The sequence below is a fragment of the Herpailurus yagouaroundi genome, unplaced genomic scaffold, assembly GCF_014898765.1.
Source record: "Herpailurus yagouaroundi ecotype Mexico unplaced genomic scaffold, PumYag 183, whole genome shotgun sequence".
Lineage (NCBI taxonomy): Eukaryota > Metazoa > Chordata > Mammalia > Carnivora > Felidae > Herpailurus > Herpailurus yagouaroundi.
In genome coordinates this window covers 6392034-6414555 of record NW_024412414.1, presented here as the reverse complement: position 1 = coordinate 6414555, position 22522 = coordinate 6392034, and the positions used below count along the sequence as shown (strand labels likewise).

The following is a 22522-nucleotide window of genomic DNA, read 5'->3' as shown; positions in this document are numbered from 1 at the left end:
ATGGAAACCAATTTGACAATAAATTTCATATATTAAAAAAATAAAATAAAATAAAATTTCTTAAAAAAAATAAAAATAAAATCTTTTTATTCAGACATTTTTTTTGTTTTTTTTTATTTATATATGAAATTTATTGTCAAATTGGTTTCCATACAACACCCAGTGCTCATCCCAAAAGGTGCCCTCCTCAATACCCATCACCCACCCTCTCCTCCCTCCCACCCCCCATCAACCCTTAGTTTGTTCTCAGTTCTCAACAGTCTCTTATGCTTTGGCTTACTCGACATGTCCCCAAAGGCAAGGGAATTAAAAGCAAAAGTGAATTACTGGGACCTTATGAAGATAAAAAGCTTCTGCACAGCAAAGGAAACAACCAACAAAACTAAAAGGCAACCAACGGAATGGGAAAAGATATTTGCAAATGACATATCGGACAAAGGGCTAGTATCCAAAATCTATAAAGAGCTCACCAAACTCCACACCCAAAAAGCAAATAACCCAGTGAAGAAATGGGCAGAAAACATGAATAGACACTTATTCAGACATTTTTAATATTAAAATAATTTTCTTTTTATTAAAACATTATTCTTTAATTTTTTTCTACTATTCTTTTTACTTTTGTGTAATTTTTTAAAATTCTATTTTACTTCCATTATTTCATTTTATTCTATTTTATTGTATTCATTTTTTCAAATTTTCAAACGATTTCTTTTTTCACTTTTTTTCTTTTTCTTATCTTTCCCTTTTTTCCCTAATCTATCAAGCTTCTTTCAACAACCAGACCAAGACATACCTATAATCTAACAACCTTTATTTGATTTCTTTGTGTTGTTTTTAATTTTAAGTTTTTTACCCTACTTCCTTCAAAATGACAAAACAAAGGAATTCACCCCAAAAAAAAGAACAGGAAGAAATGACAGCCAGGGACTTAATCAACACAGATATAAGCAATAATGTCTGCACCAGAATGTAGAATCATGATAATAAGAATACTAGCTGAGGTTGAAAATAGATTAGAATCCCTTCCTGCAGAGATAAAAGAAGTAAAAACCAGTCAGGATGAAATAAAAGATGGTATAACTGAGCTGCAATCTTGACATGGCAGCAAGTATGGATGAGGCAGAGAAGCAAATCAGCAATACAGAGGACAAACTTATGGAGAACAATGAAGCAGAAAAAAAAGGGAAACTAAGGCAAAAGAGCACAAAAAACTTAGAGAAATCAGTGACTCATTAAAAAGTAATAACATCAGAATCATAGGGGTCCCAGAAGATGAAGAGAGATAAAAAGGGGTAGATAATTTATGTTAGCAAATCATAGTGGAAAACTTTCCTAACCTGGGGAAAGACACGGACATCAAAATCCAGAAGGCACAGAGGATTCCCATTAGATTCAACAAAAACTGACCATCAACAAGGCATATCATAGTCAAATTCACAAAATACCTAGGCAAGGAAAGAATCATGAAAGCAACAAAGGAAAAAAAGTCCTTAACCTACAAGGGAAGACAGATCAGGTTCACAGTGGACCTATCCACAGAAACTTGGCAGGCCAGAAAGGAGTGGCAGGATATATTCAATGTGCTGAATCAGAAAAATATGCAGCCAAGAATTCTTTATCCAACAAGGCTGTCATTCAAAATAGAAGGAGGCATAAAAAGTTTCCCAGACAAACAAAAATTAAAGGAGTTCATGATCATTAAACAAGCCCTGCAAGAAATTTTAAGGGGGACTCTCTGAGGGGAGAAAAGATGAAAAAGAAACAAAAACAAAAAGACCAAAGTCAACAAAGACTAGAAAGGACCAGAGAACACTACCAGAAACTCCACCTCTACAGGCATCATAAGAGCAATAAATTCCTATCTTTCAGTACTCACTCTAAACGTCAAAGGTCTAAATGCTCCAATCAAAAGACATAGGGTAACATAATGGATAAGAAAACAAGATTCATCTATATGCTGTTTACAAGAGACCCATTTTATACCTAAAGATACATTCAGATTGAAAACAAGAGGATGGAGAACCATCATGCTAATGGTCACCAAAAGAAACCCGGAGCAGCCATACTTATATCAGAAAATCTAGACTTTAAAATAAAAACTGTAACAAGAGATTAAGAAGGGTATTATATCATAATTAAGGGGTCTATCCACAAATAAGACCTAACAATTGTAAACATTTATGCACCAAATGTGAAAGAACCCAAATATATAAATCAATTAATCACAAACATACATAAACTTATCGATAATAATACCATAATACTAGGGGACTTCAACACCCCCATTTAGAGCAATGGACAGACCATCTAAACAGAAAATCAACAAGGAAACAATGGCTTTGAATGGGCTGAATGGGCTTAACAGATATATCCAGAATATTTCATCCTAAAGCGGCAGAATACACATTCTTCTCCAGTGCACATGGAACATTCTCCAGAGTAGATCATATACAGGGACACAAATCAGTCCTCAATAAGCACAAAAAGATCAAGATAATACTGTGTTTATTTCACACCACAATGCTATGAAACTTGAAATCAATCACAAGAAAAATTTGGAAAGATAAATACTTGGAGACTAAAAACCATCCTACTAAAGAACTAATGGGCTAAGCAAGAAGTTAAAGAGGAAATTAAAAAGTACATGGAAGCCATTGAAAATGATAACACCACAGCCCAAAACCTCTGGGACACAGCAAAGGTGGTCATAAGAAGAAAGTATATAGCAATCCAGCCCTTCCAAAAAAAGGAAGAAAGGTCTCAGATGCACAACTTAACCTTACACCTTAAAGAACTGGAAAAAGAACAGCAAAGAAAACTGAAAACCATCAGGATATAGGAAATAATAAAGATTAGAGCAGAAATCAATGATACTGAAACCAAAAAAAAAAAGAAAAAAAGAAAGAAAAAAAAAACCAGTAGAACAGATCAATGAAACCAGGAGCTGGTTCTTTGAAAGATTTAATGAAATTGAGAAACCTCTAGCCAGTATCATCAAAATGAAAAAGGAAATGATCCAAATAAATAAAATCAAGAATGAAAGAGGAGAGATCACAATCAACACAGCAGAAATAAAAACAATAATAAGAGAATATTATGAGCAATTATATGCCAATAAAATGGGAAATCTGGAAGAAAAGGACAAATTCCTAGAAACATATAAACTACCAAAACTGAAGCAGCAAAAAATAGAAAATTTGAACAGATCCAAAACCAGGAAAGAAATTGAATTAGTAATCAACAATCTCCCAAAAGACAAGAGTCCAGGGCTGGATGGCTTTCCAGGGGAATTCTACCAAACATTTAAGGAAGAGTTAATACCTATTCTTTTGAAGCTGTTCCAAAAAATAGAAATGGAAAGAAAACTTCCAAACTCTTTCTACAAAGCCAGCATTACCTTGATTCCAAAACCAGACACAGACCTCACTAAAAAGAAGTATAGACCAATTTCCCTGATGAACATGGATGCAAAAATCCTCAACAAGATACTTGCCAACCAGATCCAACAATACATTAAAAGAATTATTCACCATAACCAAGTGGGATTTATACCTGGGGTGCAGGGCTGGTTCAATATCCACAAAACAATCAATGTGATACATCACATCAATAAAATAAAGGACAAGAACCACATGATCGTCTTAATAGATGCAGAGAAAGCATGTGACAACATACAACATCCTTTGTATGTTTCTTGAGAAAAGTCCTCAAGAAAGTAGGGATAGAAGGATCATGTCTCAAGATCATAAAAGCCATGTATGAAAGACCCACCACTAATATCATCCTCATTGGGGAAAAACTGAGAGGTTTCCCCCTAAGGTCAGGAAAACAACAGGATATCCACTCTCACCACTGTTATTCAACATAGTACTGGAAGTCTTAGCCTCAGCAATCAGAAAACACAAAGGAATAAAAGTCATCCAAATCAGCCAGGAGTAGGTGAAACTTTTACTCTTTGCAGATGACATGATACTCTATATGGAAAACCCAAAAGATTCCACAAAAAAAAACTGCTAAAACTGATTCATGAATTCAGCAAAGTCGCAAGATATAAAATCAATGCACAAAAAAATCGGTTGCATTTCAATACACCAATAATGAAGTAACAGAAAGAGAAATCAAGGAATCTATCCCATTTACAACTGCACCAAAAAAACATAAAATACCTAGGAATAAACATAACCAAAGAGGTGAAAAATCTATACACTGAACAGTAGAGAAAGCTTATGAAAGAAAGTGAAAAAGGCACATATAAAAATGGAAAAATATTCTATTCCAGGCTCCTAGATTAGAAGAACAAACATTGTTGGGGTTCCTGGGTGGCTCAGTCAGTTGAGCGCCTGACTTCAGCTCAGGTCATGATCTCGCAGTCCGTGAGTTCAGGCTCCACGTTGGGCTCTGTGCTGACAGCTCAGAGCCTGGAGCCTGCTTCAAATTCTGGGTCTCCCTCTCTCTCTGCCCCTCCCCCACTCGTTCTCTTTCTCTCTGTCAAGAATAAATAAACATTTAAAAAAATTTTTAAAAAGAACAACATTGTTAAAATGTCGATACTACACAAAGCCATCTACATATTCAATGCAATGCAATTCAATGCAATATCAAAATAACACCAGAATTCTTCACAGAGCTAGAACAAACAATCCTAAAATTTGTATGGACCCAGAAAAGACCCCGAATAGCCAAAGCAATCTTGAAAAAGAAAACCAAAACAGGAGGCATCACACTCCCAGACTTCAAGACATATTAAAAAGCTGTAATCATCAAGTAGTATGACACTGCACAAAAACAGACACCCAGATCAATGGAACAGAATAGAGAACGCAGAAATAGACCCACAAACGTATGGGCAACTAATCTTTGACAAAGCAGGAAAGAATATCCAATGGAATAAAGACAGTCTCTTCAGCAAATGGTGCTGGGAAAACTGGACAGCGACATGCAGAAGAATGAACGTGGATCACTTTCTTACACCATACACAAAAATAAACTCAAAATGGATGAAAGACCTAAATGTAAGACAGGAAGCCATCAAAATCCTTGGGGAGAAAGCAGGCAAAAACCTCTTTGATCCTGGCCACAGCAACTTCTTACTAAACACATCTCCAGAGGCAAGGGAAACAAAAGCAAAAATGAACTATTGAGACCTCATCAAAATAAAAAGCTTCTGCACAGCAAAGGAAATAATCAGCAAAACTAAAAGGCAACCAACAAAATGGGAGAAGATATTTGCAAACGACATATCAGATAAAGAGTTAGTATCTGAAATCTATAAAGAACTTATCAAAGTCAACATCCAAAAAACAAATAATCCAGTAAAGAAATGGGCAAAAGACATGAATAGACACTTAGCCAAACAAGACATCCAGATGGCCAACCAACACATGAAAAAATGCTCAACATCACTCACCATCAGGGAAATACAAATCAAAACCACAATGAGATACCACCTCACACCTGTCAGAATAGCTAACATTAACAACTCAGGCAACAACAGATGTTGGTGAGGATGCAGAGAAAGAGAATCTCTTTTGCACTGCTTGTGAGAATGCAAACTGGTGCAGCCACTCTGGGAAACAGTATAGAGGTTCCTCAAAAAATTAAAAATAGAGCTGCCCTATGACCAGCAATTGCACTACTAGGTGTTTACCCAAGGGATACAGGTGTGCTGTTTCAAAGGGGCTTATACACCCTAATGTTTATAGCAGCACTATCGACAATAGCCAAAGTATGGAAAGAGCCCAAATGTCCATTGGTGGATGAATGGATAAAGAAGATGTGGTATATATATTCAATGGAGTATTACTCAACAATCAAGAAGAATGAAATCTTGCCATTTGCAACTACCTGGATGGAACTGGAGGGTATTATGCTAAGCAAAATTAGTCAGAGAAAGACAAATATCATATGGCTTCACTCACATGAGGATCTTAATAGACAAAACAGATGAACATAAGGGAAGGAAAGCAAAAATAATATAAAAACAGGGAAGGGGAGAAAAGATAAAAGACTCTCAAATACAGAGAACAAACAGAGGGTTGCTGGAAGGGTTGTGGGAGGGGATTATGGTCTAAATGGTACGGGGCACTAAGAAATCTACTCCTGAAATCATTATTGCACCATATGCTAACTTGGATGTAAATTACATAATAAATAAATTAAAAACATAAAAATAAAAAATAAATAAAAATAAAAAGCAAAATAAATAAATGTGAATTTGTATGGTGAGCCAAACATATTCCCAAACATGGAATGATGACTCAGACCATCACAGTTCACTTACAGGGACCAGTACCTGACTCTGGCTTCCCTTAGAACAGGGCACATGATATTAAGGTCACTGACAACTGGTAAGGAAAGTCCTAGCAGTGGCACTCTGATGAAATAGGACTCAGAGAGATTATGCAAGTGAACCCAAGTCACACAGGTGTAAAATGGCAGAGCCAAGGTTTGAACCTACATTAGTGTGAAGGCAAAGCCTGAGAGCTTACCTGTTATGCTGTAATATTTGCCTATCGAGTAAACATCACCCTGCCCTCAGGACCTTTGCTTTTTCAAATCAACCAATCAATCAACCTTAAAGATGTTCTACACAAGCTCAGGACAGAACTACAGGCTTCTATATCACCAGAAATACATATAGCAAGAAGCTAAAGTCCAAGAAATTCAGCCAATATATAGGCTGCTGTTTCCTAAGATGTCAAACAGCTTACCTGGACGGAAATTTTCACTGGGGGTCCTCTCAGTTTTGAATCACATTGACCCAGCACTGGGTATGCCAGCTCTGCAAACATAATAGCCAATATCTGGAGCAAGATGAAACAAATTATCCCCTCATCCAGATGTTTTGATGTTCATTAATATGACATCTTATTAAGAATGTGTTATGTGCTGGGTATTTGGTAGGAGACTGGCTCATTTTTCTTATTTTCCAGATGTGTTGTACAGTAAGAATGGAAACATGGTCTCACTCCTAGAAATTAAATGAGTGGAGAAAAATGACAGATTATAAAACAAACATCTCTGCCTAATTTGCAATGAATTAGCAGGATTTATTACTAATAACAACATAATGGGCTGGCATACATTCATGGAGAACTAATGGCATGTCAAGCAATATAATGAATATTTTATGCATATTATTGTCACATTTAATCCCTGCACCTATTTTCATTGGAGACACAAGGATTTGGAGACTTGGAGAGGCTGTAAAGTGGAAGTGGTCAAGTTACATTCAAAGTGTGACTGTCTGACTCCAGAGCCCTAACTCAACTGTCACTTCAGTGACTTTGTTATGTCTTTGCTACATAGAGTGTGGTTCATGGACCATCAGCAACTGACTTCTGGAAGTTTGTTAGAGATGAGGGATGTCAGCCTCCCTCCCCAGATATGATGAATGCATGCCTACACTTTACCAGGATCCTCAGGAGACCATGTGCTAACTTCTAGATGTCCTTCACAGACCACTTGCTTCATATCACCTGAGTGCTTGTGGCAAAAAAAGCATCTACCCTCCATTCCAGGTTCATTGAACAAGATTCTCTGAGGGTGGCACCCAGGAATCTGTACTTTTATGAGTTCTTCAGTTTGTTTTGATGGCACAATGACATCTGATAACCAATGCTGTGTTATATTTCTTCTTTTCAAGGTCTAGCTGTGGGGTTCTATTCTTCTGGAAATGGAAGATGTATCCCAAAATGGAAGAACTGTAAAAAAGAAAATTGGTCCAATTGAGGGCTCTTAGGAAGACATTCACTTGTTGCTGATTTGTAATCCTGGGGAAGCTTGAACCATCCTATCAAAGCCAACTCATCAACTCCATCCAATTCAGCAACATATGCTGAGTCGGTGTGCTCAGCATTAGGAGCAAGGAACAAGGGTGAGTTTTTAACTAGGAGGATGATAAAAAGACACAAACAAACATGATCTAAAACACAGGAGCTCATTGGCATAAGAGATGCACACTATCCAAATCAGGCCTGCCTAACTGGAAACCCCAACACCTTCTGTCAGCCAGTTAGCCCCATATGGAACCAGGGAAATAGACTGGCCATGACCTCAGCCCCTCTTCTTGGTGCTGTCTGAAGTTAGGCTGGTACACAAAAACCTCTAGGCCTCCCTGAGCCTAGACAGACATTTGTACATCATCATACATTTGCACACCAACCATGTTGCCCTAATGTATTCACTTGGGTTTTGGCTTTGCTTCTCCTGTTTAGCTGTCAAATAATCTATTTAGATTAAAGCTTCTGCTCTGTCAGGGCACACACCCATGGCTGATGTCCACCAATCTCCCTTTTAGCTCCCTGAAGTGAGCTAGCATCTGGATTTTAAGCATTCATTCATTTCACATGCAAGTGCCCAGGATTAAGATACTACGGAGATACAAGACTGATTCTGTATTCTACACCTGGAAATTTGACTTAGAGTCTAACAGTGCAGGACATTAGCCATTAAATACTTACAAACAGAGATCGATGCAATGGAGGTGAGGTTTGGAGTCCTGTAAAAGTTAACAGAGGACCAAAAACTCAACCAGGGTCCACACAGCAGTCTTTCCTGAGGAAGTGACATTCAACGGAGACCGGAAGATCCAGAGATGAGCCTGATTACCTGGACCCCTGCCATCCTTTGTGGATCAAGAAGACTTACACCTGAAAGTCTACTGTTCTACAATGGCCTTCAATCCGCATTTAATATGTACTCAATCTGCATTTAATATGTACTAGTGTGTGGGGCGCCTGGGTGGCTCAGTCAGTTAAGAGTCCGACTTCAGCTCAGGTCATGATCTCACGGTTCGTGAGTTCGAGCCCTGTGTCGGGCTCTGTGCTGACAGCTGAGAGCCTGGAGCCTGCTTTGGATTCCATCTCTCTCTCTCTCTCTCTCTCTCTCTCTCTCTCTCTCTCTCTGCCCCTCCCCTGCTCACACTCTTTCTCTCTCTCTCAAAAAAAAAAAATATACACACACACACACACACACACACACACACACACACACACACACTGGTGTGAACAAATGGGTTTTGTGCTTTGTTATAGATTGAGTCTATGTTGGAGCCCTAATCTCCCATGTGACTATATTTGGAGATGAAGCCTCTGAAGAAGTAATGAAGGGTAAACCAGGTTATAAGGATGGGGCCCTGATCCAATAGGATTGGTGTCCTTTTAGAAACACCTGAGAGATCCCTCTCACTCTATGACATGTAAGGGCACAGCAAGAAGGGTGCTGTCTGCAAGCCAGGAAGAAGGTTCTCCCCAGAAAACAAACCCTGTTGTAAACTTGATCTTAGACTTCCAGCCTCCAGAACTGTGAAAAAATAAATGTCTGCTGTGTAAGTCACCCAGTCCATGGGTTTCATTATGTCAGCCTGAGCAGACTAATACGTGCTGTATTTTGATATGCATCTGCTAAAGCCACTTCTTTACCCATTTATCATTACTTAGAATTACAAGAGAAAAATTAGACACAGGGTCTTGAGGATTTATTTTCTCTCCTTTTTTCCTGATCAGCAATAATGTCTGTGTGATATTTGTAACAGTGGGCTAAATTAAAATAAGATCAGTAATTTTATAGTTTAGGCGAACAAAATCGATTTTCTATCATAAATATATTTCTTAATTTTAAGTAAACAAGGTATCCAATAAATTTACACATTTAAATGGTTAGAATGATAATTTAGGGTTTGCTTATTCACATTAACTATTTAAAATTATGGAAAAATATTGTTTTAACATAAGAAAATGAGTATTCCTCAAGTTTTGCCACACCTCCTTTTTTTTATAGTATTTAGGGGTGAATATTCTCCAACATTTTTCTTATTTTTTGTGAGAAAGGCAAAGGTTAGCCCAGCATCTTTTGGATTTCACAAAGGTTTTTGATTTGTTTTTTCACAATTATAATTCACATTTTAACAACTATGGCTGGTCTAAGAAATGAAAGCCTTTATTTTCTTATTTCCATTAATTTCCTTAATTACTGTGCTCTACCCTTACAAATATATAAGCAATGAGGTAAGTAAGCATCCTAATTCCTATTCAGTATAGGGAAACGTGGTGCAGGGAGGGGATGTGAAAATAACGCCAATGTCACAAAGTCGGAAAATGGAAGTCAGCTTCCAAATTCAGAACTGTTTGACTCTCACCTACTGCCTTCTACACTTAACCACTTAATTCCTCATCTATACTTCCTTCTCTTCTGATTAGAGCTCTCCTCTCCACCACCTTCCCAACCCAATACCCTCACTAGCTATGCTGTCCAGAGGACCCTTCACCATCCATCCTCCCCCATCTTGTCTATTCTAGCACACACCGGCTCCCTCTCTCCACCTCACATCTCACACCCACACCAGAGTGTCAGGACATGAAGCACCACTGGAATCCAAAATGTGGAAAAACCAACCCCCTACCACTGGTATCTATAGAATGTTAGAGAGAGGCAGCACTTGACCTTGAAGTTTTGGGGATGAACCAAGTTGTAGAGACATGTAAACATTATGAACAAAAGTAGAGAGTAGGGAAGTTATAAAATGTATGAAGTATATCCCAAATCAGAGTTCTATTTTGAGAAAGAACAGAGTGCATGCATTGGACATGTCTATCACCCAGACAGGTTGTCTAAGTGAGCTGTAGGGAATACTAGGCACAGGTTGGTAGAGGCTTGCTTGTGTCTCCCCAGCATCTCTCTCTGCTGCTAGTAACAGATGCCAGCACATCCATGTGACCCAAATGAGGCCAATTCTAGTACCGCTCCCTGACAACAGTGATTGGTCCAAGGTGGAGGGCAAAGCACTTGACTCTAGCTGGACTGATCAGATTCTCTATTCTGGGAATCTGAGTATTCTTCAGACACATAGTAACCAAGAGTGGTTGAACTTGAGTCACTCTCTGACACTTTTCTAGAAAGCAGGTCATGCACTTTGGCCTCTGAGACCTCTGGGGCATCCCTGTGTCCTATTATTCCTAAGACTTGGTTATCTGTCTCTTCCTTTGGTTTACTGAGCTACTCCATTTGCTGGAGTCAGATTCTATTGCTTTAACACAGACTAAGGAGTTTGTACTTCATTAAGTAGGAAACTCAGGGTCATTAAAGGATTTTAAGAATATGGGGATTATTATCAGGCATGCAGAAATAATCCACAGGGATAGACAGAAACAGCATAAGAATGCCATTTACTGATATGCTCATCAATGATTATTCAGAGCCAGAGTTACAGTCCTTGTACTGGAAACAATGGGACTGATGATGGGTTTAAAATATCAACAAAGAAATCAGAGAACTCAAAGTAAGGAGTCCCATAAAGCAAGGTAAATTATATTCCAGACAGTCAGAAACACATTCTTCTTTAATCTTGATCATTCCAGATTTGAAAACTATGATTTTCAGAATCACAGAATATTCAGGTGACATGTGACATACCATTACTTGGTCTCAGGAAATTGTGTGTGTGTGTGTGTGTGTGTGTGTGTGTGTTGTGTGTGTTTTAAGTGTGTATATATTATTACATTTCCCCCAACCCCCTCAAAAAAATCCAGCCATGTCCAAAACCTAAAAAGTCCTACAATTCAATAGTATTCCTGATGAGACAGCATGCTCTCTTTTTAAATTCATTTTTTAATGTTTCTTTATTTTGAGAGAGAGAGCATGAGTGGGAAAGGGGCAGAGAGAGAGAGAGAGGGAGAGAGAATCCCAAGCACACTCCACACTGTCAGCACAGAGCCTGATGGCAGGGCTTGATCTCACAAACCACGAGATCATGACTGAGCCAAAATCAAGAGTTGGACATTCAACTGAGTGAGTCACCCAGGAGCCATGAGAAGCCTTGCTCTTAACCTTCCTCACTTCCCACCTTTCAAGAAACTGTGCTTGGATGATATGAGCTCAGCCAAAGGCCAGTGGGCTCAGATTTTCCTTGGGATAGGAAGAAATAAGAGCATCCCATGATTATGTCCCAATTTAGGTAACTTTGGGCTTCATTTTCTTTCACGATTTGATGCTCAGAAATGAGAGCAGAGAGTCATGGGTATCACTGACCTGCCTCCACATGCAAAATGAGCCTGTCAATTCACACAGTTTGGAAGGTCGCCCATTCCAGCATCAAATTCCACATTCTCTAACAGGGACTGTTAGAGTGTCCACACTCTTGCTTTGTTCTCCCATTTCTGTCCTCCCTGCTTCTCAGCAGACCATACAGGGTATTATAACATGTATGAGCCTGGATGTATATGCTTGTGTGCATTAGGAACAGTCATTTTAATTCTTTAGTCACATATCATAACAATATCATCAAGGACTAGAAAATCTGAAGACTTTACCTGTGTACAGAATTTTATAATTTGCTAAAACTTTTTACATTATTCCATCAATTATATTAAAAGGCAGAGTTTCTCAACCTCATCACAGCTGACATTTAGGTCTAGAAACTTTTTTGTGGTAGGGGACTGTCCTGTGAATTGTGGGACATTTAGCAGCACCCTTGGCCTCTGACCATTACCTACCAGTAGCATCCAGCCCAGTTGTGGCAATTACAAGCATCTCCAGACATTTTGGGGGCAAAATTGTCCCTGGTAAAAATTGCTGCTATAAGGTATTGCCTCATTTCTTCTAGATGCCCCTTACTCCATCCTCTATATCTGCCTCATTGGCAAAGTCCTACTCATCTTTTCATGGTTAGTTGATACATGGCCTCCTCCTGAAAGTCCTCCCTGGCCTCCCAGAACCAGTTAGGGGCCCTTCCCTGGCTTTCTTCAATCCCCCTAGTCACCTTAATTTGCAACTGTTATACTTAAATTTTTTTTGACATTTATTTATTTTTGAGAGACAGAGAGAGTCAGCACAAGTGGGGGAGGGGCAGAGAGAAGGAGACACAGAATCTGAAGCAGGCTCTAGACTCCAAGAGCTGTCAGCACAGAGCCCAACACGGGGCTCGAACCCACAAACCATGAGATCATGACCTGAGCCAAAGTCGGACATTTAACCGACTGAGCCACCCAGGTGCCCCAGCAACTATTATACTTTACGACAAGTGCCTGGTAATGTCTCCTCCCCCATCGACTGTGAGTCCCGCTTATTGTTCATGCCCAAATTGCATGGCAGGGTGAATTATATCTGGTAGATATCAAAAAACTCCTTGGAACAAAGAAAATAGGGCAGGTAATATTAGCACCACTTTGCTCATGAAGAGACTGAGGTTAAGGTAGTCAACTGACTTCCTTATCTACAGTCATAAACCTTCTTAAATAGTTCAGCTGCTTTTACTTCCCAAATGTCTCTGGATTCCAAATATTTACCTCCATCCTCATGGAAATCACCCAAGTCAAAGTCATCATTTCTCACCTGGGTTTCTTACAATCCTAGTGGTATCCCGTCCAGGACGTATCATCCGTTCTGTACATGCCAGCCTTGTGGTCTTGTAGATGCTTATCTCCAAGATCATAGCTCAACTCTGCTAGGGAAGGCCCTGCCCACCTCTACACCCATATCTACCTCCCCCTACCACACCTACCCCCTCCCTGGATTTCCCTCTATTCCAAATATGGGCAACTCCCTTCCACAGCAGGGCCCTGACATACACTTCCCCCTCTCCTGTAATGTTCTATTCCTTCTTTTCACCTAACAAACTTTTCTATTCCTGATACTCTTAGTTCTAAAGTCACTTTTCCTTCTTCAACACTCTACAGCATGAATTAGATCAAGTACCCCTGGTGTAGGCTCTCATGCCCCAATACCTTTCTCTCATAGCACTTATTATTTATGACTGTTTGTGTTGAATGTCTCTGCCCCTGGTAAGAATTGCCGCTATAAGGTATCACCTTACCTCTGCTATATAAGTTCTATGATAATGGGCCCATGTTTATTTTGCCCACTGTTGTTATGCCAGCAGCCTGGCACATAGTAGGCACTTGATGCACATTTATGGAAGGAAGAAAGGGAGGAGATAGGAAGGAAGAAGACAGAAAGAGTAGAAAGAAGGTAGCAAAAGGGGAAGGAAGAAATGGGAAGAGGGCAGATTCAGAGGAAGGGAGGGAGGAAGATAGAAGCATGCAAAGAAATATGTAATACACAGAATTATCACTGCTAGCTTATACACTGTGGCATTCTTAAAGAAAAAGCCCTTTTCATCTCCACTTTGACAAGAATGCTCAGACCATCTTAAACCATCCACTTATCTAATGTATCATGTAAGCAGTTGTTTGGAATCTGCTACACAAAAAGAGAATCAGAAATCAATAGAGCTTGTGACCTTTAAAGGAAATGACATTTTTTGCAGGATACTCTGGTGGCACATGGCGAATGTGACAATTTTCAGGCAGCATGTTGTGCCTCTAGAAATATATTACAGATTTTCTGTCTGTACACCCACCTTTACCTAAGCTGTGGTTGGATTTTTCCACATGGGAACACTGAGGTCATCAGCCTCCCCTCCTCCTGCAGACAGAGTCTTTGCATATGGAGCAGCCTTTTGGGAGGTTGGCATTGGTGTGGGAGAGGGTGAGGGCCATGGGAAAAGGGAACCTGAAATGGTAAAGGATGGAAGCTAATGGAGAAGAACAGAGACAGCAAGGGGGTGCCACCTTTCACCCCTTCCCTTCCCCCCTCTCCTATTTTCTCTGATCAAAGATGGGGAGAAGTGAGAACACTGGCTCCTCCCAAAGCTATAAGATAAATCTGGTTCTTATCAAAATGGGTGCTTTAGGGCAGGCCTGATATTCTGCACTTAAGTCCCCCTGCACTTCTATTCCCCCTTTCATCCAGGGAGGCCCAACTTCCAACCCCTAAAATGTTCCAGATTTCATAAGTCCCCACCACTTGTGATGGTTGATTTCATGTGTCATCTTGGCTGGTCCACTGGTACCCAGTTTCAGGTCAAACACCAGTCTAGATATTGTGAAGAATTTTTTTTTTGTAAAACACTGAAATCAGTAGACTCTAAGTAAAGCAGTCACCTTTTACAATTTAAGTGGGCCTCATCCAATCAGTTAAAGGCCTGAACAGTAAAGGCAGATTCCACAAGAATAGAGGAATTCTGCCTTATAGACTGCCATTGGACTCAAGGGGCAATATCAACTCTTCCATGGGCTGCCTGCTGGCCTGGACTGCAAATACGGGGCTGAGACTCCAAAAATCATGTAAGCTAATTCCTTAAAATAAACCTCCATCTCCTAATCTCAGTATGTCCCTTCCTGCCCCCGTCACACTGTACACATACACACACATACACACACTCATATACACACATACATCCTATTGGCTCCGTTTCTCTGGAGAACCCTGACTAATATACGAGTCCTCCTCCTCCTAATCACAATGCACAACTCTGGGTCTGACCACCCAGGCTTGCTGGGACAATCTGATTAATGATTTCTGGCTGCAGCATTATTAGATATGAACACAGTGAGAAATTACCCCTTCGGGTGAACACTCACTGTAGCTAGGGCCCACAGGTGTATCCACACACTGATTTTTATCTCACATCCTCCCAGACAAGCAAAGAGAAGGACCATCTGTATGTCCCTTTTTACAAATGAGGAAAGTAAGGGCCGGGGAGGTCAATTGGGATGCCCAAATTCACATGTCTACTGTCAATTGGAACTCAAACCTGGGTTTGTCTTCCATTCTGGCCTCTTTCTGGCGTTGTACTGGTCTGCCCAGAGCCAAGCTCCTGACATTACAGAATCTAATGATGGGACCCTGAGACACAGTGTCAGGCAGAGGGAAAATCTGAAACATGTGGCAAAAGAACTTGGATTTGGATTAAGTCAGACCTGCATCCTAACTGTGCTAACTCCCTGGGGGATCTTGCACAGTCATTTCACTCCTCTTGGCCTCGGTTTACCCAACTGTGAAATGAGAGGGCTGGACTAACGATGAGTAATTTCTGGAAGGATCTCTCTCTTTGTGCAGCTTCCAAAGTGCCATGATTGGAGAGTAATGGCCAAGTAACAAGAATAAACTAACACAAGGAAGGAACAAAGGTTTCTGGTGTGTGTATGTGTGTGCATGCGTCTGTGTATGTTTGTGTGTGTGTGTGTGTTGTTGTTATCACTTTTCTCTGCTGCCAGGGTCTGTTTTGAGTTTTTCCACCCTTGACACCCGTGTCTGACACATCTCTCCAGCTCATAATGAGCTTTCATTCAAGTCACTGATCAATAGCAGAAACCAGCAGGTCTGTGTCTCCTGCTTGTTTTCTCTATCTTCAATCTGCCAAGACAGATTAGGCTATTTCCAAGGTCACTCAATATTCAGGGAGAGAATGGAAAGATATCTGTTGGGCTGTTCATAGAACAAGGCTGCAAACAGACAAGCTGAGAGCTCAACTGTGTGTTCCATGACAGATTCGATTTACATCAAGGTCAAAGAGGGTACGTTTTCTTGCTGAACCCTTCCCGAGTCAGAGCTGCTGGCTAGTCCATCAGCTACCAAGTCAGGGTCCTCCCTAATGGGACACTGACTTATAAACACAGAGCCAGCCTCACCAGTCAAGAGGTGCAGTGTAATCTTGTGATTCGAGGTGTCCCTTGCTATGCAATCTGCTTTATCAGTCTGTTGAAACATTCATCACTGGACTTCAGTGCAGGATACAGCACAGAGCCTCTTTCCTTACCAATCCTGACATTTTTGTTGCAATAGCTAAGTCTAATCTCTTGACAAGTACTTCTATTCACCCAATCACGGCAATGCAGTCAGTACTTGTAGAGAAAGCATCTGTTCAGCCTCCACCTTTGAAGACATGCATAGAAGTTTCCTGGTTCAGGAAAACAACACAATAAGAATGGCATTACCCTATTCCCCCAATTATTTGGGAGGAAACTGGGAAAATAAAACATAGAATATCTCAAGTAAAAAAAGGTTTCCAATTTTAAACCTGTAAGTGATCATTCAAAAACTGTAAAGATAAAACCCAGGCTACAACATACAGACTTGGGGGGGCCTGCCTCAATTCTTATTCTCTTTTGAATTGCGTCTCCACAAAAAGTCTTATGTTGAGGTCCTAACCCCTAGAACCTCAAAATGTAACTGTATTTGGAGTTTAAAGTATACCTTTAATGAGTTAATTAAATTAAAATGAGATCCATCAGGGTGAGCTCTAATCTAACATGACTGGTGATTTTAAACAAAGAGAAAATCTGGACACAATCACATACAGAAGGAAGATGGTGTGCAGACACAGGAGAAGATGGCCATCTACATACCAAGGAGAGAGGCCTGGAACAGATTCTTCTCTCAAGGCCCTCAGAAGGAACCAACTCTGCTGTCACATTGGTCTCAGATTTCTAGCTTCCATAACTGTGAGAAAATGACTTTCTGTTGTTGAAGCCCCCCAACCTGTGGTACTTTGTTATAGTGGCCCTAGCAAACTCATAAAACTCTCTCTGAAGACGGTGCAACATTTGTCGAATACCTGAGGCATAGATTCAGATGCAGGGGTCTCTCTCTTAAGAGGTTTAAAATGCCAATAAAATAGTCAGCGTTTCAAAGGGGATCCTTTCTAGAGGAAAAACATGTAAATATAATATGTATATATGAGAGAAGAGAAAAAGAGAGAGAGATACACTTTCTGTTAATCCTTTATCTGCTATGATACTTTGAAGTTGTCTAATCTGGCTATGTGAATCACAGTACTACTAAGGAGCAGTCCTTGGTGTTATTAAGGATTTAATTCAATCATTCTATAAATATTTATTTGATATTTCCTATATTCCAGTCACTGTACTAGGAACTGGGGTTACAAGTGTGAACAAAATCCCTACTCTAATTGAGCTTATGTTCTAGGAGGGGAGATAGGTGAATAAGAAGTCATACCTAAGGAGTTGGTTAGGCAGTGATACAAGCTATGGAAAAAAATAAATCAGGGAAAAGGAATGAATTGTTGAGAGCTTTCATTTTAGACAGAATGGATGGGGCATGCTGATTGGTGACCCAATGTCTCTCTGCTCTATCCCAGTCCTTCCAAGGTCAGTTCTGCAAAGCAGGGGGCTGGAAGCCTGTGAATTATATTCCTAAGATTCCCTTGCAGCTGGCACCAGCTAGGTTCTGCCAATGCTCCCTCTGCCAGTAGGAATCACTGATGAGAGACTGGAAGGCAGAAGGAAGGAAGAAGCAATGCTCTTTCTGCTTCTGGTGGTGCTTTAAGCAACTTTAGCTGCCATGGTGGAGTGGGCGGGTAAGGGGGGCTCTTGAGTTCCTGATCAGACAGACTGACACCAAGAGCAGTAACCCTGCAGCAGTTAATGGCTCTGCCTTTGGCAGTGGTAACACCAGAAGCAGGTCTCTTCTAGCTCCCAAGCACCAATGGAAGTAAAGACTGGTCTTGCTGCAAAGCAGTGGCAGTGTTGGACCCAGAAGCATCCGTCTCTGTGGCACATGAGCAGCCTCTGGGTTACACCATTTCTCCTTTTCTTTTCCAGCCCCCCTGCTGTCATGAATCTGTATGGGCCCACCTATTCCTTCTGCCCCACCAGGCTTTCAATTTGTAATCAATCTCCCTCTATTACATTCTCTGAAAACAAACAAACAAACAAACAAACAAAAAACAATTGTTCCTGTGTTTCTAATTAGACAATGACCAGGACAGAAGGTCTCACTAAGAAAGTGGCATTTGGGTTAACGATATAAAGAAAGCAGAGTGAGACTTGGGAATATCTGGGGTAGAAGCATTCCAGGCAGAGGGAAGTGTGAGTTCCAAGGTCCCAACTGGGAACATATCTGTTATTTTCAGGGAACACTAAGGAGGCCATGGGAGATGGAGGAGAGTGATGAAGGGAGAGAAAAGCAGAAAATGCGATTAGAAAATGAGCCTCAGATCATGAGGCTACTGAGATGATGCTATTACCCTAAACAAAAAAATTCAAGATCCCCTATAAAATGTATAGAGACAGAACGACAAAGCTGGAAGTCATCATAATTTTGAAGGAATATTGGAACCCAGTGTATGCCTGTTCCAACATTATGAAAATGGAAAAACCATGGAACTGTGATTTAAAACAGGCTCCTTGAAGACTATAGCCCACAGGCCAAATCCAGCCCACTACCAAATCCAGCTTTTGTAAATAAAGTTTTAGTGGCACACAGCCACACCCATTCACGTACACACTGCATATGGTGGCATTTGCATCATGATGGTAGACATGAGTACTTGCAACAGAGACTATCTGGACCACAAAGCCTAAGATATTTACTCTTTCCTTTGTAGAAAAAGTTTGCCAACCCTGATGTAGAGAGTTGGTCATTTCAGTGATAAAGAACTGATTTCAGAATAGGAAAATAACCATATATGGTTAGTAAAAAAATTTTACCTACATAATGTAGAGTCTTGGTATAAAGTTAGCAGAAGTATCATAAAATAAAAACCTTCAAGTATCACATCACAAAACCTTCAACTACTTTTTCTTTCACCTATTTTTTTAAAAAAGGTAGAATCAGACCAATAAATACAGAGAATAAACAGATAGTTGCCAGTGGAGAGGGGGCTGGAGGGTGGGCAAAGTGGGAGACACAAGATTCGAACTATGGAATAAATATATCACAAGGATCAAAGACACAGCATAGGGAATATAGTCAGTGCTACTTTAATTGCTTTGCATGGTGATAGATGGTAGCTACACTTTGATAAACGTAGTATAACGTATAGAGTTGTCAATTTACTATGTTACTTGAAACTAATGTAACATTGTGTGTCATCTATACTCAAATAAATTAAAATTTTTTCACCTAAAAGCAGTCTGCATATAGTCAGGAAAGTATCAATGAGTCGTAGGCAGGGAATGAGGCGATGCAGGGAGGCACTGAAGTCAGCCATTGGCATGATCTCTTGAGCAAGATGATACCTGCTTAATCAGAATGGAACAAACAAAAGCCAATAGGTGTCCAAAAGAGTGGTGGAAATTCAGCAATTCTGGATGAGAGAAAGCTTCACATGGTTGGAAATCCCATCCTAATCCTAAATCCTAGGACAGGGAAAGGGAGAAATGCATCTGTAGTTCTCACTCTACACCCCCCTCCCACATCTTCCCAAAATGAGCACCCTCCGTCCACATCATCTTTCCTTCCTTTTGCCTAGGTCATATCCCACGCTGAGCACTGAGGGAGAATAGTAAAATTTGTCTTTGCATATGGAAATTTAGCTCCTCATTTTCTTGAAATGTACAGAAGCAGAAACTAACATTTGCATTTCATAGTCTCCAGATTCCCACAGACCTTGATGAGCCAAGAGGCAGTTAACACAAGCATTCCTGGGTAAACTCAGTTTTCTATTGGCAAATAAATCTTTTTATATTAAGGTGAAACAATAATAATCATTTTAAACAATCATGTGGAGTGTGATTACAAAATAGCTCATTTGGAAAGAACATTATCAGCTTATGAGATCCTTGGAGATTCTAAGACGGAAGGTGCTACGGATAAAACCAACTGTTATGGGGCTTTGTTATTTCCACAGCACAAGGAGGCAAAATTCACATTTTAACACTGTAATAAGAAAACAATGCAAAGTCTGATTAAGTAAAAAGTGAGAGCACTTGTTACAGCCAAACGCAATGTCTCTCACATGCTTGCTGGCATTGAGGAGGAATCATGGGAGAGGTTTCTAAACTCCCGGGGCTCCTCAGGTACCATTCAGTTTTGTGCACTCACATTCTGATCACGCTCCCTTTGATGGCTGGGTAATAGCAAAGGTTTGCTAGCAAATGCAAACAATTACATTTTGCAGTACTCCATGCTCTTGCTATTTACCCAAGGTTTCTGGAAAGCAGAATTCCATCTGGCCTAGTCTCAGTCATGCTGAGCTCATTTCAATGGTGAATTTTCCAGAACACTATAACCACCCTGACTTGGGTTTATTGGTAAAATGTCAAGACTTGAGTAACTCAACCTGCAGAAGAGTCAGGAGCATTGAGTAGTATTGCCAACGTATGGTGGAATTGTTTCTGAGTACATAGTAACTCCTGGAATAATAAAGAACTAGCATTCATTCATTCAACAAACAGAAAGTGAACTCCTTCCTTGTACCAGATGCTGTTCTAGGTACTGGAGATAAAATTATGAGATCACAGTTGGGATTTTTCCTCCTTGGAACTTCATATCCAACAGAAATGGGAAAGATAGGTCAATGGTTTTATGAAAAGATGTGCCCAAAACCATTTCCTTGTGAATATGGCAACCAGCCCCATTAACCTTATTTACACAAGGACAAATATTACTTAACCTTCTTTCAAAACAAAATTATAGGCAATTTTGAGCAAAGCCATCCAAATCATGACATCTGAACCAATGCAACTTAACTCCTCCTTGTACTGATAAAGGCAATATCTACTTTCTGAACTATCTGAACATTTTTCACCCTTGTAGGGTTTTTTTGCTGCTGTCACACACATCAGGCTTGCTTCTATGCAAAACAGAAATTGCAGATGCTTGATAATACATTCCCTTCCTCATCAGCCTTTCGCATCTTTATGCTGTTACCTTCTGTTCCCTTATTAGCCTATTACAACATGGCTTCTGCCTCCATCTTGCCAGTTGACTATTGACAACTTTATTAATAACTTCCCTGTTTCTTAAGTCCAACAGACAAATGTCATTCCTCAGCTTCCTGATCTTCTCAGCTGTATTCAATAGAGCTGACCACTCTGTCCTACCCTTGTCTTCTGGGGCACTGCATTCATGTAGTTCTCCTCTTACCATCTTGACATCCCTTGCTCACTGATCCTCCTTTAAATGTTGACATTCCCCAAGGATGTCTCTACAACCTTTCCTCCTGGCTTCATACTTTGTCTCCTAGCTTCCATTGCCATCTTTGTGCTAATGACTTGAAAGTTTATGTGTCCAGCTCATGCCTCTCCTCTGAGATGAAGAACAAATGCTCAATTGTCTACTTAACATTTCCCCATATACCACCACTACCTCAAAATCACATATCTAAAAACTAAATTCATGATCCATTCCATAATTCATTTTTCTCCAAAGTCCTCTGTCTCCATGAATTGCACTACCACATTTTACAAACTAGAAATTTCAAAGTTGATATTCCTCCTTCCTTACCCACCACATCCCAATCAATGTCAAGAATTATTGATTCTACTCCCTAAATATCTCTAGAACCCATCCAAAGTGTGTGGCATATCCGCTAACAACTCACTTGTTAAAGCTAGTCACATGGCCAAGCCCAGAGTCAAGGAACGGGACTGTCATTCCTCCATTGCAAATCTATAGGGGAAAAGGCATGGGTATATAAATGGTTGAAAAACTGAGGCTACGGAGGGGTGCCTGGGTGGGTGAGGTCGGTTAAGCATCCTACTCTTAATTTAGCTCAGGTCATGATCTCATGGTTGGTAGATGGAGCTCTGCATCAAGCTCTGAATTGACAGTGCAGAACCTGCTTGGGATCTCTCTTCCTCTCTCACTGCCCCTCATTCCCAAAGAAAGAAAGAAAGAAAGAAAGAAAGAAAGAAAGAGAGAAAGGAAGGAAAGGAAAAAGAAAGAAAGAAAGAAAGAAAGAAAGAAAGAAAGAAAGAAAGAAAGAAAGAAAGAAAGA

The 22522-nt window shown here is 40.1% G+C and overlaps 1 long non-coding RNA gene across 2 annotated transcripts in view; it reads right to left on the bottom strand.

Annotated features, from left to right (window-relative positions):
- LOC121041318 (uncharacterized) overlaps positions 1 to 22522 on the bottom strand; it is an 813566-nt gene that overhangs the window by 624588 nt on the left and 166456 nt on the right. For both annotated transcript variants that reach the window (XR_005795671.1, XR_005795672.1), the window contains 2 exons: positions 7509 to 7703; positions 6711 to 6970 (listed from right to left, as the gene is read on the bottom strand). This is a non-coding gene — a long non-coding RNA (uncharacterized LOC121041318). The remainder of the gene's footprint in view (positions 1 to 6710; positions 6971 to 7508; positions 7704 to 22522) is intronic.